Source organism: Muscardinus avellanarius (assembly GCF_963383645.1).
Source record: "Muscardinus avellanarius genome assembly, chromosome: 21".
In the NCBI taxonomy this organism is placed as follows: domain Eukaryota; kingdom Metazoa; phylum Chordata; class Mammalia; order Rodentia; family Gliridae; genus Muscardinus; species Muscardinus avellanarius.
In genome coordinates, this window is record NC_137807.1 from 4,866,361 (window position 1) to 4,884,245 (window position 17,885).

The window sequence follows — 17,885 nt, forward strand, 5'->3', positions numbered from 1 at the left end:
CTCTTCCTCCTCTCTTCCTCCTTCTCTCCTTCTCCTCCTCTTCCTCCTTCTTCTCCTCCTCCTCCTCCTGCTTCTCCTCTCTTCCTCCTCCACCTCCTTCTTCTCTTCCTCCTCTTCCTCCTCCTTCTCCTCCTACTCCTTCTTCTCTCCTCCTTCTCTTCCTCCTCCTCCTCTCTTCCTTTTTCTCCTCCTTCTCCTCTACATCCACCTCTCCTCCTCCTTTCCTCCTCCTCCTTCTCTCTCCTCCTCCTCCTTCTCTTCTTCCTCCTCCTTCTCTCTTCCTTCTCCTCCTTCTTCTCCTCCTCCTCCACCTCTCCTCCTCCTCCTCTTTCTCCTTCTCCTTCTTCTCCTTCTCTTTCTCCTCCTCCTTCTTCTCCTCCTCCTCCTTCTCTTCCTCCTTCTCCTCTTTCTCCTTCTCTTCCTTCTCCTTCTCTTCCTCCTCCTCCTTCTTCTCCTCCTTCTCTTCCTCCTTCTCCTCCTCCTCCTCCTCCTCTTTCTCCTCCTCCTTCTTCTCCTTCTCTTTCTCCTCCTCCTTCTTCTCCTCCTTCTCCTCTTTCTCTTCCTCCTCCTCCTTCTCTTCCTCCTTCTCCTCCTTCTCCTCTTTCTCCTTCTCTTCCTTCTCCTTCTCTTCCTCCTCCTCCTTCTTCTCCTCCTTCTCTTCCTCCTTCTCCTCCTTCTCCTCCTCCTCTTTCTCCTCTTCCTCCTCTCCTCCTCCCCTCCTCCTCCTCCCCCTCTCCTCCTCCTCCTCTCCTCCTCCCCCTGTCTTCTTCCTTCTCTCCTCCTCCTCTCCTCCTCTTTCTCCTCCTCCTCTCCTCCTCTTTCTCCTCCTCCTCCTCCTCCTCCTCCTTGCACTGTCAGCGCAGAGCATAGGATGGTCCTGGGGGTATGGAAATGATTACTCTGCCCCAGGAGTTTGCCCTTGGCCAACCAACATCTTAGCAGGCCGGCTGTGACCTCCTAGAGGGCGCGGGGGCTGCGGGACTCTCCAGGCTGGAACATTCCCGGCTGACAGCAAGCGCAGGCCCCAATGGTTCTGACGTGACCACAGTAGCAGCGAGACAGTTGTCCGAGTGGTCTGCACCCGGGGCCTCCTTCTGTTCCCAAGCCTGCAAGGGGAGAGGGATGCCAATAATCCCTCGCCGGATCTCACAGGAACAGACCGCGTAAACAGATCGTGGGCTGCACTTACCGCCGCCGAGAGCGCGTTCCAAAATGAAGGACATTTTTCCCTTTAAATGAAAGACTTTGTCAGGGTCGATGGCGGAACTGGCTTAATAACCTCATAATCCATCCCCACCGGGGCCCGGGAATGGAAGTCAATGTGCAGATGTCTCGGCAGCAAGGCCCGTGGCCTCCCCGTCCTGCTCACACACAGCCAGATGGAGCGCGGTACCTGGACATCCTGCACCCCGGGCAAAACCCGCCACATTACCAGGCAACGACGACGGGAAGACACTTTTCTTCCGCTGCCCACTCGGTCCCCTTGGCCGGAAGCAAGAGAACACAGACTTTTGTCATCGTGCAACCATAAAAAGAAGACCGTTTTGCTGAGATCTGGAAGCTGAATGCCGCTGTTGGGCCCAGGTTGGCAGAAGGGCTTCAGAGCAGAGCAGGGCTGGTTTCATGTGACCACGTGGCCGCGGTGCCTGACATGCCTCGCCAAGGCATCTTCTTTTATTTATTTTATTTTATTTTATTGTTTGCAGCACTGGTTGGAACCCAGGGGCATTCCACCTCCGAGCTCACCCCTTCCCTATTTTTTATTCTTTATTTTGAAACCGGGTCTCACTGAGTTGCAGAGGGCCTCGCTAAGTACTAGCTGAGGCTGTCCGTGAACCGCGATCCTCCTGTCTCAGCCTCCCGAATGCCGGGATGACAAGCATGCGCCACCCCGCACACTTTGAACGGAGGACATGTAATGGTTGAATTCTGTCTCCATGAGGACTGAACTCAGGAGCATTCTACCTCAGAGCTACATCTCCAACCCTGTTTTTATTTTTTACTTGGAAACAGAATCTCACTGCATTGCAAAGGGCCTCACTACATAGCTGAGGCTGGCCGCGAAGCACGATCCTCCTGTCTCAGCCTCCCAAATGCTGGGATGACAAGCGTGCCCCACCACACTCGGCTCTGCGTGAGTTATTGAAGCAGCTGGGCAACAAAAGCCAATCCCGATCCTGAGCGGGGCCTGGAGGACAGCTCTGCTGACCCCGGCCGGCTGGCATCTGAACTGCGGGATGCAGCCAGGAATGAGCAGCCCCTGACGAGCTCACTTGCATGTCTGAGGTGGGCTCGCCATCACCTGGGGCTCACGGTGACTGGCCCGTGCCACCTTCCACCAGGCCATTCTGGGCTTGCACTCATGACACCTGTGGGAGGCTGAGATCCGGCAGCCCGGGTCCAGTCCTGGAGGCCTGGGAGCTGACAGAGAGTCACTCCCGCCTCTCCTTAGGCTAAAGCACGTCACAAGGCCGGCTGTGAGGTAGGTGGTATCGATTAGCTTTGAACGGCTTTATCGAGATATAGCTCACAAGTCCTGATTCACTCACAGTGTGTATTTGAAGGGCTGTTAGTGTCTTCACAGCGCTATGCACCCATCGCTACAGACCATTTTAGAATTTTCTCATGACCCCCAAAATCAACCCTCCGCCCCTAGCCATGAGTCCGCCTCGCCCTCCCGCACCACCTCCCAGGCCGCTCAAGGCTCCGGCAATGTCCAGTGTCCTTCCTGTCTCCGTGGAGTGACCGACTCTGGACATCTCCTAGAAATAGAGTTTTATGCAGATTGTGTCTGCCTTTACCCACTTAGCGTGGTGTCTTCAAGACTGTAATTACGCCGGGCGCGGTGGCACACGCCTGTAATCCCAGGACTCGGGGGGCTGAGACAGGAGGATCACGGGTTGGAAGACAGACTCGGCAGTGTAAGGAGACTCTCAGAAACCCAGTGAGACCGTTTCTAAACAAAAACACTAAGCCGGTGCGGTGGTGCGCACCTGTCGTCCAGTATTTGGAAGACCGAGGCCCCGCGCCCGTGTCCCCTCTGCGCCCAGCCCAGCCCTCCCTGGCAGAAGGACGTCCTGTTTCCTCGCCAGAGCCAGTGACCTTCATCACGGGGCCTGGAGGGACCGCGGCCAGCTCGCGCCTCTCTCCTCGCAGAGCAGTCTTTTTTTTTTTTTATTGCGGAAAGGAAAATATATGATTTCTCATTTTAAAGGATTATGGGCCATTGACGCCTGCTTTCCCTACGTTAGGAGCATATAAAATTTTTTGAGGGATAGAAGGGAATAACTTGAGGTCTGCAAGCAATAAAGTCATTTTCTTTCATTTTTTTTTTATTAAGAAGCAGTGTGGTTTGAGGTGGCAAAAAGACATTAAGATGGGGGTCAGGGCTTGGGTCAAGGACGGCGAGTGTCTTGTGGGATCTCAGGGGAGGGGAGGCGTGCAGTCGGCTCCAGCTCAGGCTGCCGGAGACTTTTCAAAGAGGCTGAGAGAGTAATTCGGAAAATAGCGGCCCCCTGAGATGTCCCCTAGGGCGATACCTAGTCGATCACACACAGGTGATCAGCTCTGTGCACAGAGACATGTGTATGCCTACACACACACAAACACACCAGTGCACATGCCCAGACACATTTACACGCGTGTGCACGCGCACACACACGTAACACACACAGAAGCATACACAGGGCTTTTGTTTTTCTTTCGGGACTGGGGATGGAACCCAGGGCCATTGTACCTCTGAGCTACACCCCTAGCCCTATTTTTTAGTCTTTTTATTTTTGAAACAGGGTCTCACTGAGTTTTGAAGGGCCTCGCTAAGTAGCTGAGGCTGTCCGCAAACCGCGATCCTCCGGTCACAGCCTCCTGAATGCTGGGATTACAAGCGTGTGCCACTACGCCCTGCTCACAGGGATATTTTCACACACACACACACACACACACACACACACACACACACATCTAAAAACAGAAAAGCCAAATGCAGTGGTGCACGCCTATAATCCCTATAATCCCAGTGCTTGGGAGGCTGAGACAGGTTCAAGGACAGCCTCAGCAGCTTAGCGAGACCCTGTTTCAAAAAAAAAAAAAATACAGAGCTGGCCTTGGTGGTGCACGCTTGTAATCCCAGCATTTGGGAGGCTGAGACAGGAGGGTCGCTGGTTCCAGACAGCCTCAGCTACTTAGTGAGGCCCTCTGCAACTCAGTGAGACCCTGTTTCAAAATAAAGAATAAAAAATAGGACAGAGAGTGTAGCTCAGAGGTATAATGCCCCTGGGTTCCATCCCCAGTGCTGCAAAATAATAATAATAAAAATTAATAATAATAATAATAATAATAATAATAATAATAATACAAAGGGGCTCGGGGGTGGCTCGGGGGAGACTGCCTCTGGGTTCGAGCCCCAGTACTCCCATTCCTAAAATCACCCACAGCAGGCCCGGCTCCAACTTAGCTGGATTCTCAGGGACTGGTCCATGCATCTCACCACCACAGGCCTCTTTTCTGATCTGTCTCTTTTGCCCCAGCTCCCGAGCTATTTTTCAGGCACCACCATGGGACACGAAGCAGTTTGGTCTGAGGTGGCAAAAAGACATTAAAATGGGGTCAGGGCTTTGGTCAAGGACAGCTTTCCTGTCCATCTTTGTGAAGGACGAGAGCACTCTCCCAGGGGCTCCGAGCACGGCCTTCCTCTGGCCAGAGTTGTTTTCTGTTGATTAAAATGTAACTCCCAAGCCGGGCGTGGTGGTGCACGCTCGTCATCCCAGCATTCGGGAGGCTGAGACAGGAGGATCGCGGTTCGAGGACAGCCTCAGCTACTTAGTGAGGCCCTCTGCAACTCAGTGAGACCCAGTTTCAAAATAAAGAATAAAAAATCTGGCTGGGGGTGTAGCTTGGAGGAAGAATGCCCCTGAGTTCCATTCCCAGACCCGAAAAAAATTTTTTAAAATAAAATACGATATACGATAGCCACACAGGGTGGAGTCAGGCACACCCATGCCTCTCAGGGGGCCTGGAGATCAACCCACTGAGGACAGACTGCTTCAGAGAGGAGGAGGGCCTGAGAGCTGGCGTCTCAGGAGGTTTCCAGAAGGTTCCTCCAGCCGCCGCAGGGGCAGGCGAGGGTGCGCAGCAGCAGCGGAGCCCACCTTGAAGGGTGAGTTCACAGTGGACCACAGTGGACGGAGCATCCTGGGAGAACCAGCTGGTGCTCGGTTCTGCTGAGACCGGGTAGGGCTAAGTCCTCCAGAACCTTCCCTCTCAGCTCTGGGCACCGGTCCTGTTTCTCGACCAACGTCTACAGAAGTCGGGCTGCGGTCAGCACTTTAGTGCTCTGATCCGCCGTCCGCAGACAGAGACAGTTTAGCTTACGCACCCAAACCGTGACAGTTTCTCATCCATTAACATCCTTCGCGGGGCCGGGAAGGCGCAAACCAGATTGGATTTTCCATCAGCCTTGGGCTTAACCTTAGCAGCAACCAGCTCCGGAGAGAGAAATCGATGGCCAGGTAATTAAAGATCATGTAGCATCAGGGAAATCGCCGTGGGGGAAGGAGGACCCCGACCTCGGCTGGAGCTGCCGAGCCGCCCAGGGATGCGGCAGCCATGACGACCAAGGTAAACTAAGGTTGATGGAGCCATAGGCGTGTCTAGATATTAGAAGAGAGTTGTAATTTTTTTACGGGTCTGGGGATGGAGCCCAGGGGCACTCTACCTCTAAGCTACACCCCCTGCCCTATTTTTTATTCTTTATTTTGAAACAGGGTCTCACTGAGTTGCAGAGGGCCTCACTAAGTAGCTGAGGCTGTCCGCGAACCATGATCCTCCGGTCTCAGCCTCCCAAATGCTGGGATTAGAAGCGTGCGCCACCACGCCCTGCTGAGTTGCAATTATTAAAGCAAAGAAATCACCCTTCTTCACTGAAACGAGCAGGAAACCTCAGGACTCCCCTTGCTGTAGGTGGGGTGCGGTGGGGTTGGCCCAGAGGAAGGTGATAAGTTGGGTCCCTCCCCTGCGTGATCTCACAGCGGAACCCTGGAAGCCAGAAGTAGAGATATCGCGAGACTCCAGGCGCCTCGAGACTCCAAACCAGCAGAGGACGCGTGCCCTGAGCACCCAGCAGAGGACGTGTGCCCTGAGCGCCCAGCAGAGGACGTGTGCCCTGAGCACCCAGCAGAGGACGCGTGCCCTGAGCGCCCAGCAGAGGACGCGTGCCCTGAGCGCCCGTCTGGCCTTGATACAAGTTGGGTAATGGGTGGTGGTGGCCCACGAACAGTTAAGAACTTTTATAAGCGGTCTGGTAAATGGTCGGAAGTCTTTATGTCCAGCTTTTTCTTCCCCCCTGCATTCCATCCCTCCAAATGCTCTCCCCCATCAGCTGCCATTTTCCCGCCAGCTGCCATTTTGTGATGGCGCGTAGTCGCTGCCTGGTGACGTCCAGTCGCCATCTTGGTCGCCATCTTGTGACGTTACACAGTCGCGACCATGTGACATTGGGCAGTCGCCATCTTGGCCTGCTCCAGCCTGCACTTTTGCTGAGTCACCGGCACAGTCCACATTTTGTGGCGACACGTGGACGCCAGAGTCTGACCGGGCTGGCTTGTCGGCGCTGCTTTCTGTGGACACTGACTTAATGGTTCTCTCCTCACCGCCCCGGTCACCATCCCATCCCAGGACAGCCTCCCACTGCAACCCACTCTGTTCCCCCTGCCTTCCTCCCTTAAGGAACCAACTCATGAGGCTTTTCCAAAAATTAAGAAAGGCCGGGCGTGGTGGTGCACACTTGTTATCCCAGCATTTGGGAGGCTGAGAAGGGAGGATCGTGGTTCACAGACAGCCTCAGCTACTTAGTGAGGCCCTCTGCAACTCAGTGAGACCCGGTTTCAAAATAAAGAATAAAAAATAGGGCAGGGGGTGTAGCTCGGAGGTCAAATGCCCCTGGGTTCCATCCCCAGACCCGCAAAAAATTAATTAATTAATTAATTAAGAAAGGCTGAAGACGGTCCTCAAACCCCATCTGAGATTTGGTGAACATGGCATTTAAAGTTTTAATTCCAGAGAGGAACAGGCAGAGATGGAGCGTACACTCCGACTTTGCCAGAAGGCAGATCCCTGGGAGCTGCCCGGCGGCTGGCGGTGGCGGCTCAGCCCTCTGGAGCGCCACCTAGGGGTGGAGGACAGCAATGACGACTCCCTCCAGGAGCCGGCCTCAATAAAAAATAGGGCAGGGGGTGTCTCTCAGTTCAATCCCCAGTACTGCAAAAATAAAATAAAATAAATAAAAACCATCACTCAGTGCTCCTGAGCGCCCTGGTCTTTCCAGCCGTCCCCGTTTGTGACGCCGGCAGAGCCAGCTCCTGCTGCGGGTCCAGGGGGAACCTGCCCAGCCCTTTCCCACCTCTCCGGTCTCTGCCTCTGTGTCCAGCACCTCCCTCTGACACTCCCTGTGTCACGGATGCCCGTGTCCCCTCTTGCAAGAGCCTGTGATTTAGTACCATCCCCCAGCCACCTGCCACGGACAGTCTAGAGCCCTCTCTCCAGCCAGGGTGTGTGTGTGTGTGTGTGTGTGTGTGTGTGTGTGTGTGTGTGTGGTTGTTTCTGGTGTGGAAGCTGAGTCCAGGGCAGCTCTTCTGTCTCCTCCACACCACGGGACTCTCCACCTGCCGGGCTCAGCGCTGACCCACTTGGTCACCTCACCCCGTCCCTCTTCCCTAGTCTCCTAAGATGGAGAACATCGCTGACAGCTGCATTAGTGAAACAGCTGTCTTGGCTTCTAAGAGAACCAAGAAGGATGCGTGTCACTGGCGTGGTGGCGCACGCTTGTAATCCCAGTACTTGGGAGGCTGAGACAGGAGGATCGCACAGGTTCGAAGCCAGCCTCAGCTAGTTAGTGAGGCTCTCAGCAACTCAGTGAGACCTTGTTTTCAAATAAAATATAAAGTCTGGGAGTATAGCCCAGAGGTAGAAAGCCCCTGGGTTCCACCCCCAGTACCACACACACAAAAAAAAGAACTCAGACAGAGAGACAGGCCATGCGGAGTCCCGTCAAGAATGAAACTGTGAAGTGTGATGAAAAAAATGCCTATTCTCAGTGGTTTTTCTAGTATCTTCTTTTCAATTTGTCAGCTACGCACAGCTCGGCTTGGGAAGGGCGGACGTTTTGCGTTGTGTTTCTGAGTTCCTCCTGGGCTCTGAGCGCGGTGTGTCGGCTTTGGGGTCCGATGGAGGGAGGGAATCCAGAGCTCCCGCCCTCCCTGCAGGATTCCCCAGGCTGCTGGGCTGCAGGGTCTGTGCCGCAGAGCGAGTCGCGCCTCAGGAGGGGTTCCCCTTCCTTCCTTCCTTCCTTCCTTTTTTATTTTGGCAGTACTGGGGATGGAACTCGGGCATTCTACCTCCGAGCTACACACTCAGCCCTGTTTTTAATCCTTTTTTTTGAAACAGGGTCTCACTAAGTTGCGGAGGGCCTCACTAAGTAGCTGAGGCTGGCCTCGAACCGCAGTCCTCCTGTCTCAGCCTCCCAAGTGCTGGGATGACAAGTGTGCGCCACCACGCCCAGCCTCAGGAGGGTTTTGGGGGCCCTAGGCTCCCGGGGATGAAGCAGGAAGCGCACTGGGCCACCGGGGGAGTCCAGGTTCCCATGCTGACACCACCGCGGGGAGAGACAGCTGTGAGCCCAGCACGCTGTGGAGCAGCATGTAGGAAGGACAGAGGTGCTGAGTGCTAGAGGAAAAGCCACTCGGGCACGAGGAGGGCACAAGGAGGGTAGTGAGCTCCAGCCCAAGGAGGGCAGCACTTAAACACAAGGTTTTAAACTGGCCTGGGGGCACGCGCCTGTAATCCCAGGACTTGGGAGTCTGAGACAGGAGGATCACAGGTTTGAGACCAGCCTCAGCAAGTAGTGAGACTGCCAGCAACCTAGAGAGACCCTGTTTCAAAATAAATAGTAAAATAGGGCTGAGGGTGTAGCTTGGATGTAGAATGCTCTTGGGTTCAATGTCCAGGGAAAGAAGGAAGGAAGGAAGGAAGGGAGGGAGGGAGGGAGGGAGAGGAGAGGAGAGGAGAGGAGAGGAGAGGAGAGGAGAGGAGAGGAGAGGAGAGGAGAGGAGAGGAGAGGAGAGGAGAGGAGAGGAGAGGAGGAGAAAGAGCCTGCAGGGATGCACGGGCCCCTCCAGGAAGCGGCGGCGTCCCTCAGCTGAACCTAAGAAGGCCGAGTCAGAGCCTTTGCCGAGGCTCAGAAGCACCCCAGAATCTGCAGCCAGGGACATTGCCTATTTCCATCTTTATAATTAAAAAATAAGGAAACCAGAGAGACTTGAGATAAAGGAGGAGAAACCCCAGTGGAGTGATGGAAGGGGTCCAGGGGGGGTGGTAATGGGGGAGGGAGAGATAATGAAGGAAAGGGCCCTGCGGGGAAGGCGGGAGCGGGGAGCCCCAGGGCTGTGCGCCGCCTGTCCCCGGCTCTCTGAGCTCCATCATGACGTGAGGCTGCGAGGTGCCAATTAAAACACGTGAAAATAAGTAAATATAAAATCCGAGTATTAGGAAGGAGACCTGGTCTCAAGGTGGGTATGGGAAGGACGCAGAGGAAAGTGGCCGCGTGTGTCTCGGGGCGCTGGAATCCCCCTCCTGTTCCAGCAGAGGGCAGTGCCACACACTCTCTGGGGCCTCAGGGCAGGTGGTGGGACCCGCCTCGCAGGCCTGGGGTGGGCTGGAGGGAAGCCGGGGCTGCCGACCCACCCTGCCAACCTGCGCGCCCCCCACCTGCAGGATCTGGGGTGCGGAGGGTGCGAAGATCCCCGCGGTCAGCCTTCTATGACTGTGACAAAATTCCAGAGAAAAGCGACTTAGAAGAGGAGGTTTTATTTTATCTTGGCTCCTGGTTTCAAAGAGGCTTCAGTTCGGGGTCACTTGGCCCTGCCACCTCGGAACCCCGGCTGTGAGGGCTCATCCTTTCCTTCTTTCTTTCTTTTGTTCTTTCTTTATTTCTTTATTTTCTCTTTTTTCTTTCTTTCCTTCTCTCTCTCCCTTCCTCTCTTCCTCTCTCCCTCCCTCTGCCCCTTCCTGCCTTCCTCCCATATTAGGGATGGAGCCCAGGGGCACTCTCTCTCCAAGCTACACCCCTGACCTCTTTTTTACTCTTTATTTTGAAACAGGGTCTCGCTGAGTTGCAGAGGCCTCGCTAAGTAGCCGAGGCTGGCCGCGAACCTCGAGCCTCCCGTCTCAGCCTCCCGAATGCTGGGATGACGAGCGTGCGCCGCCACGCCCCGCACGACTTTATTTTGAAATCTCAGGATTGTGCTTGGAAATATCTTGACCTGCGGTGGGGTGGGGAGAAGCTTTGGGGATACTTCCTAGATTTAACTAGACAATTTTGTATTCCGTAGCATCACACAGCAAAATGGAGACGGCTAACAATTTTGCTAAAATGGTAAAATATATCAAAAGACCTTAAGCACCTAGATGGCATTTCTGGATAGGTTTGGGATTACGAGCGTGTTTGCCAAAGAAAGGTTCTCTGAACGGTGGCGAAACGGCGGTGCCTGCGAAAATATTGGGACTGCATATTTTACTACTCACTTAAGTACTTAAAAAGTGAATAAAAGCGGATAACGTAAATGTAGTTTGGGTTTCTGAGCTTAGATTCGGCAGATTAGACGGGGAAAATGTGTTCCTCGGAAAAATACCAGGAACATGGTGGTTATGTGATATGTTTGGCAAGTAAAAGAGTGTGAATGCATTCCAAATATAATTAGCCTGCTTACGGCATTTTTAAATTAGTCTAGGTAGCTATATAAAAATTTATTTTATTATTTTTTTTGGAAGAACTAGGGGTGGAACCCAGGGGCATTCTGCCTCTGAGCTACACTCCCAGCCCTATTTTTTTAATTTTTTATTTCGAAACAGGGTCTCACTGAGTAGCTGAGGCTATGTCTATATAAAATTAAATAATGTAAAATTAAATAATGTAAAAGTGTGTGTGCGTGCGTGTGTGTGTGTGTGTGTGTGTGTGTGTATGTTTTACTGGGGATGAAACCCAGGGACATTCTCCTTCTGAACTATACCCCTAGGCCTATTTTATTTTTTATTTGGAATTAGAGCCTCACTAAGTTGCTGAGGCTAGTTTCAAACCTGCGATCCTCCTGCCTCAGCCTCCCAAGTCCTGGGATTAAAGATGTACTCCACGCCCAGCTCTTGTTTTTCTTTTTTTTCCTATCAAACATCCAAAAATAAAATACTATTGTCCATCAAGGCCAAAATGGGGAAGGAGTCACGCGGGCGTCCTTAGGATGAGTCAGGGTGGCACGGGAACGGGCTCCAGGAAGCTCTGTTATGGCCCTATAGAAATGTTCCTCCCTCTTTGCACGCTCGTAATCCCAGCATTCGGGAGGCTGAGACAGGAGGCTCGCAGCTTGAGGACAGCCTCGGCTACTTAGTGAGGCCCTCTGAAACTTAACGAGACCCTGTTTCAAAATAAAAAATAAAAAATCGAGATGGGGGTGTATCTCGGAGGTAGAATGCCCCTCGGTTCCATCCCCAGTACCACACAAAATAAATAATAAGTATTAAAAAAATTAAAAATTAAAACAAGACGGAGCCGGCCCATCACGGGAAGCCGCGGGGTGTTTATCGAGTGACTGTATGTCCGCTGATGTCCAGTGAGCGGGCTGAACTTCTGTGTGACTTTCGTCCCAGTAGCATTTCTCCTCTCCTGAATGACGGTTCACACTCAGCTCAGCGTACAGACCACAGAAAACTGCTGAGCGCCGGGGTTTCGTTTATGTCTTTGAAATGGCTAAGCCCTAAAGAGCAGTAAGCGGGAAGTCTTCTGGGCCCAGCGGGCTTGGTTGGGGCTCAGAATTTATCACGCCGTGTGTAAACCCACGAGGCTTCTCCGATGACCCCTGAAGTACACGGGCTCCCTTCTCAGCTCTGGAAAGAGGGACTCCTGAGATGGCGGCGTGGCTGTAAACCCCGCTCCGCGTGGCGGCTCTGCGGAAATCCCTGCCTGACAATTAGTCACAGGAGCCAGGGCTCCGCAGAGCACCGTGACCCCTCTGGCCTGGAAATGAGCTGGTCCTGGGACGCCGGGCACCTGTGGCCGGCCCTGGCGGGGCGGGGGTCCTGCTGCTACTTAAAGTTACAATCACTCCTTCATCCTGGATCTTTTCCCATGAACATCACTTTCTGCCGGGCGTGGTGGCGCACGCTTGTCATCCCCGCGCTTGGGAGGCTGAGACAGGAGCATCGCGCAGGTTCGAAGCCAGCCTCGGCTACTTAGTGAGGCTCTCCGCAGCTTAGTGAGACCCTGTTTAATAAAGTACAAAATAGGTCTGGGAGTGTAGCCTGGAGGTAGAAAACCCCTGAGTTCCACACCCAGTAATGCAAATAATAATAATAACTTTTTTATGGTGATGGGAATTGAAACCAGGAGTATTCTTCTTCCAAGCTACATCCTTAGTCCTATTTTATTTTTTTTAATTTAGAAACAGGGTCCTAAATTGCTGAGAACCTTGCTAAATTCCTGAGGCTGTCCTCGAACCCGAGGTCCTCCTGTCCCCCCCCTCGAGTACTGGGATAACAGGTGTGTGCTACCACACCTGGCTAATGTTGTGTGTGTGTGTGTGTGTGTGTGTGTGTGTGTGTGTGTTACTGGAGATTGAACCCAGGAGCATTCTACTTCTGAGCGACACCTCAGCCCTACTTTCTTTTTATCTTGAAGCAGCGTCTCTCTGGGTTACTGAGAGTGTCGCTCCTGGCTGAAGCCATCCTAGGCGTTTTGACTGTTCAACGGCTGGGTGTGGTGGCGCCCGCTGATACACCTGCAGCGGGTGCGTCTCAACGGTAGAACGCCTCTGGGTTCAGCCTCCGGGGCAAACAACCAGTGTATCTTTATTTTTCTTCTTTTTTAAATTAGTGCGTTGCAGTCAACGTCTTCATGGAGTACCAGACGGCAGAGGCGTACCTGCACACGGCACACGTTTAGCCTTCCCCAGTTCTGCAGGTTTTAGTTTGAAATGGGGCTCCCGGGCTGCGGCAGCCTGCCTGCTTGCGTCCCCCAAGATGGCTGCATGAAGTCCTGACCTCCGAGGCTGGTGTGAGGGGCCTTGCGAGGTGTTTGGGTGGAGTGTGGACGCCCCACGGTGCCATCAGGGGTCCTCACAAGAGGCCTAGGGAGATGGTGCCTCTCCCGAGGGCGGACGCGGCATCCCACCTGTGGGGCATAGACAGGGCCCCGCGGAACGGGGACTCCCAACAACCGTGGGTGCCCAGCCTCCGCTCTGTGCCGAGGAGGCCCTGCAGCTTCAGGTCTCGGCCTCCTACAGCGCTCTGTCCCGCGGAGCCCGGGCTGAAGCCCAGGGGTGCAGGTGTGGGCAGGGCTGCCGATGGTTCCAGTGGTCCCTGGACCCTGGGACTTGCTCTACCCCAGAGCACGCAGCTCTGGCCTCTGCGTCCACCCTCACGTCTCCCGACTCTAACAACTGCATCTTAATCCACAGGACCTTGTGATCATCTCAGTAATCCAGGATGAAGCCGGGCGTGGGGGCGCACGCTTGTCATCACAGCATTCGGGAGGCTGAGACCGGGGGATCGCGGTTCGAGGACAGACTCGGCTACTTAGTGAGGCCCTCTGCAACTCAGTGAGACCCGGTTTCAGTACCCCTGGGTTCAATCGCCAGCACCACATTAAAAAAAAAAAAAATGGAGAACAGAGCCGGGCTTGATGGCACACACCTGTAATCCCAGCACTTAAGGAAGCTGAGACAGGAGAATCGGGCTTCACAGCCAACCTCAATCATGTACTGAGGCCCTCTGCAACGTTGTAAGACCCTGTTTTAAAATAAAGAATAGCCGGGCGTGGTGGCGCATGCTTGTCATCCCAGCGCTTGGAAGGCTGAGACAGGAGGATCGCACAGGTTCGAACCCAGTCTCGGCTACTTAGTGAGGCTCTCAGCAACTTAATGAGACCCTCTTTCCAAATAAAGTATAAAATAGGTCTGGGAGTGTAGCCTGGAGGTAGAAAAGTCCCTGGGTTCCACCCCCAGTACAAAAATAAATAAATAAGAAAAAAAGGAAGAAAGAAAGAAAGAAAGAAAGAAAGAAAGAAAGAAAGAAAGAAAGAAAGGGAAAGAAAGAAAGAAAGAAAGGAAGAAAGAAAGAATAAAATATTGGGCTGGGGGTGCAGCTCAGAGGTAGAATGCCCCTGGGTTCTATCCCCAGTGCTGCAAAAAAAAAAAAAAAAAAAAATGGAGAACAAACTTCTCCCAGTTCAGTGCCCACCACAAAGGGTCTGCTTGTAGATGCCCACCTAGGCACAGCCCCTGGGGCCACCCGAGGGCTGACCTCGCCCGCCCTGCCTGGCCGCTTGCCCTTGGAAAGGAGAGCTCCCCGTGGGTGACACATGATGCTTCCTGATAAAACAGAGACGGGCCACGAGGACAGGAGCCGCCCGGGGGTGAGACCCTGTCCAGGGCCCCCAGAGGCTGGAGCCAAGAGCCGCTCCTTGGAGAGACTGCTTGCACTTGGGTTTTAATGGCCGCGGCAAGCCAATTTGCGGAGAAGAGAGAAAGACAGCAGCGATTGTCCCTTCCCGCCGACTTCCTGATGTGGGGACGCCGCGTGGTGGGCTTGGTGGCCAGGCCGGGTCCACAGGCCATGCGCTTGGCCAGAGCGGCGCGTGGCACCACGGGGCCTCGCTCCCTCTGCGCCCACTTCTTCGGCCCATGGCACCCGGTCTTCCTGCCTCCTCTGCTTCGGCCCATGGCACCCCGTCTTCCTGCCTCCTCTGCGGAGACTCTGGGCAGGAGGCCGCCAGCCCAGGAGGGCCCTGGTGAGCAATCCTCCTCCCCGCACACGTCAGCCTTAAAGACACCACTTGGCGGCAGCCCCCGCTCCTCTTCCCCGTCTCCCCGGCGGATTTGAAATTGCAGCGAGCGCCGCGGAAGCTGTACAGACGCGCCGTGTGGCGGGAGGGATGAGCTGGGGCGGCGTGGGTAAAAGTGCCCCATAACGTGCCCTAGGAAGCCCAGCAAGCGCTTCGCTCTCTACGGAGGCCACAGGCCTGCCGCAACTCCCTCATTTCCGGCACGGACTCTGCTGATTAGGACGTAGAAAAATTCTAGTCCTCGGCCAGAAACAAATCAGAGAAAATAGGGTCACGGGGTACAGTTGTTTTCTGGGAGGGGGGACTCAGTTGATTCTGGTCATGTAGATGGCTTTTTACTTTGTGTGTGTGTGTGTGTGTGTGTGGCACTGGGTGAACCCAGGGGCATTCTACCTCCAAGCTAAACACCAGCCCTTTATTTTTTATTATTTATTGTTTATTTATTTATTTTGTGGTACTGGGAATGGGACCCAGGGGCATTCTAACTCTGAGTTACACCCCAGCCCTATTTTTTATTTTGAAACAGGGTCTCCCCGAGTTGCAAAGAGCTCACTAAATAATAGCTTTGAGGCTGTCCTCGAACCGCAATCCTCCTGTCTCAGCCTCCCAAATGCTGGGATTACAAGTGTGTGCCACCATGCCCAGCTCCTTTATTTTGTATTTAATTTTTTTTTTGCGGTACTAGAGATGGGACCCAGGGGTATTCTACCTCCAAACTACACCCCCAGATCTTTTTTAATTATTATTCTTTATTTTGAAACAGGGTCTAAGTTCCAGAGGGTCTCACTAAGTAGCTGAGGCTGGTTGCAAACCCAGATCCTCCTGTCTCAGCCTCCCGAATGCTGGGATTACAAGCGTGCAACATCACGCCCAGCTATTTTTTATTTATATTTTAGAAATAGGGTCTCACTAGATTTCTGAGTCTCCATACATGGCTGAGGCTGTCCTCAAGATGTAATCCTCCTAGCTCAGCCTCCCAAGTACCAGGATTATAAGTGTATGCCACCATGCTCAGCTCGGATGACTTTTGTGGTTTCAGTTTGGGGATCGGGGAATCTGCACTCTCCTAATTTAGTTTCCTAAAAGACTATGTTCTTGTTCATGTCCGTATCTCTAATCATAAAGCGAGTTTATGCAGTAATATCAACTATAAAATTGCATGTCGAGCTAGGCGTGGCAGTGCGCACACATGCTTGTGATTCCAGGACTTGGGAGGCAGGGACAGGAGGATTGCAGGTCTGAGTGAGACTCTCACCAACCTACTGAGACCCCGTTTCAAAACAAAAAGAAAACAGAAGCCAGGTATGGTGGTGCACACTTGTAACCTCAATACCCGAGAGGCTGAGACAGGAGGATCACAGTTTGCAGCCAGCCTTAGCTACTTAGCGAGGCCCTCCGCAACTCAGTGAGACCCTGTTTCAAAATAAAAATATATAGGGCTGGGGGTGCAGCTTAGAGGTAGAGTGCACCTGGGTTCCATCCCCAGTGCCACAAAAAATAAATTTAAAAAAACTTCATGTCTGGATCTGTCAATGAAATTTCAATTTTGTTGGGTCCGAGGGAGCGGTTTCAGGGTTTTTGATGGGGAGAGCACATTGAGTCACTGCAGACTTGGTGACACCACGCCAGGCCCTCACCTTCGGGCCTCTGCTTGCCCGCGGGCTCTCCTGACTTGTGGGACCAGGGATGAGTCGCCTCTTTGCGCAGAGAAAGAAGTCTGCTCCTTGGCCTCGCTGCACCCCGTGTAGTCACGAGGTCCTTCTCAGGAAGGGAGGGGCCAGCTGAGGAATCCCGGGGCTCCGGTCCTGGAGGCCGCTGAGGCAGAGGCAGGGCCATGGACTCTCCAGAGGTGGGGCAGCGGTGAGCCCTCGGCCCAGGGAGCCGGGCGTGGGGCTCCGCCCCGCAGAACCAGAGGAGTGCAGTTTCCGGTTCTACGTCACTGCATTTGTGGCGCGGTGGCATCAGCCCTGGGAAGCTGCCAGACTGTTTTGTGGTTGCCACAGACAGAGCCGGCAGCTTGAAAGGGTAGCAGCTCCTTCTCCCCCGGGTCTGGAGGCCTCAAGGCAGAGGGGAGGTACCAGCAGGACCCCCTGAGCGAGGGGGCTGGGGACCTCCCCTTCTCTCCAGCCGCTGGCGTGCAAGGCCCCAGCGCCCCTGGGGTCATCAGGACCCACAAGTCCACCTCTAACCCTACCCAGGGCATTCCACCTCCGAGCTACACCTCTAGCTCAGTTTTAGTATTTTTGTTTTTAAACAGGGCCCCAATGGGTGACTGAGGCTGGCTGCGAACCTGGGACCTTCCTGTCTCAGCCTGCCAAGTCCTGAGTTACAGGAGTGCGCCACCATGCCGGGCTGGCTCCTTTCCCTGGAAGACGCCAGCTGTGCTGAATTGAGGCCCACACTAGCCTGTCTGACCTGCTCTTCTCGAGGACAAACTGCAAGGGGCCCGTCTGTGCGCACAGGGCCACGCCCAGGCCTCCGCGAGGGCTCTGGAGAGGCTACCTCTGTTCCCTCCTGGCTCTGGGCCTGGCCCTCTGCTGCGGGGCCGCAGCGCAAGGTCCTGGCGGTCGCACCGCCCCTCCACTTCCCTTTTCTATTTTTTTCTTTTTTCATGTGGTACTGGGGAGGGGGACTCTGTGCTATACTCCCAGACCTATTTTATACTTTAACAGGGGCTCGCCAAGTTGCTGAGAGCCTTACTAAGTAGCTGAGGCTGGCTTGGAACCTGCATGATCCTCCCGTCTCAGCCTCCCGAGCGTGGGAATTACCACCTTTTCTGAGAACTTTTAAATGTTCACGTGTTGCTGGGCGTGGTGGCATATGCTTCCAATCCCAGCATTCTGGAGGCTGAGACAGGAGGATGGCGCAGGTTCGCAGCCAGCCTCAGCTACTACTTAATGAGGCCCTTCACAACTCTGTTTCAAAGTGAAGAATAAAAAACAGGGCTGGCGTGTAGCTCGGAGGTAGAACGCCCCTGGTCCCACCCCAGTGCTGAAGTCAATTA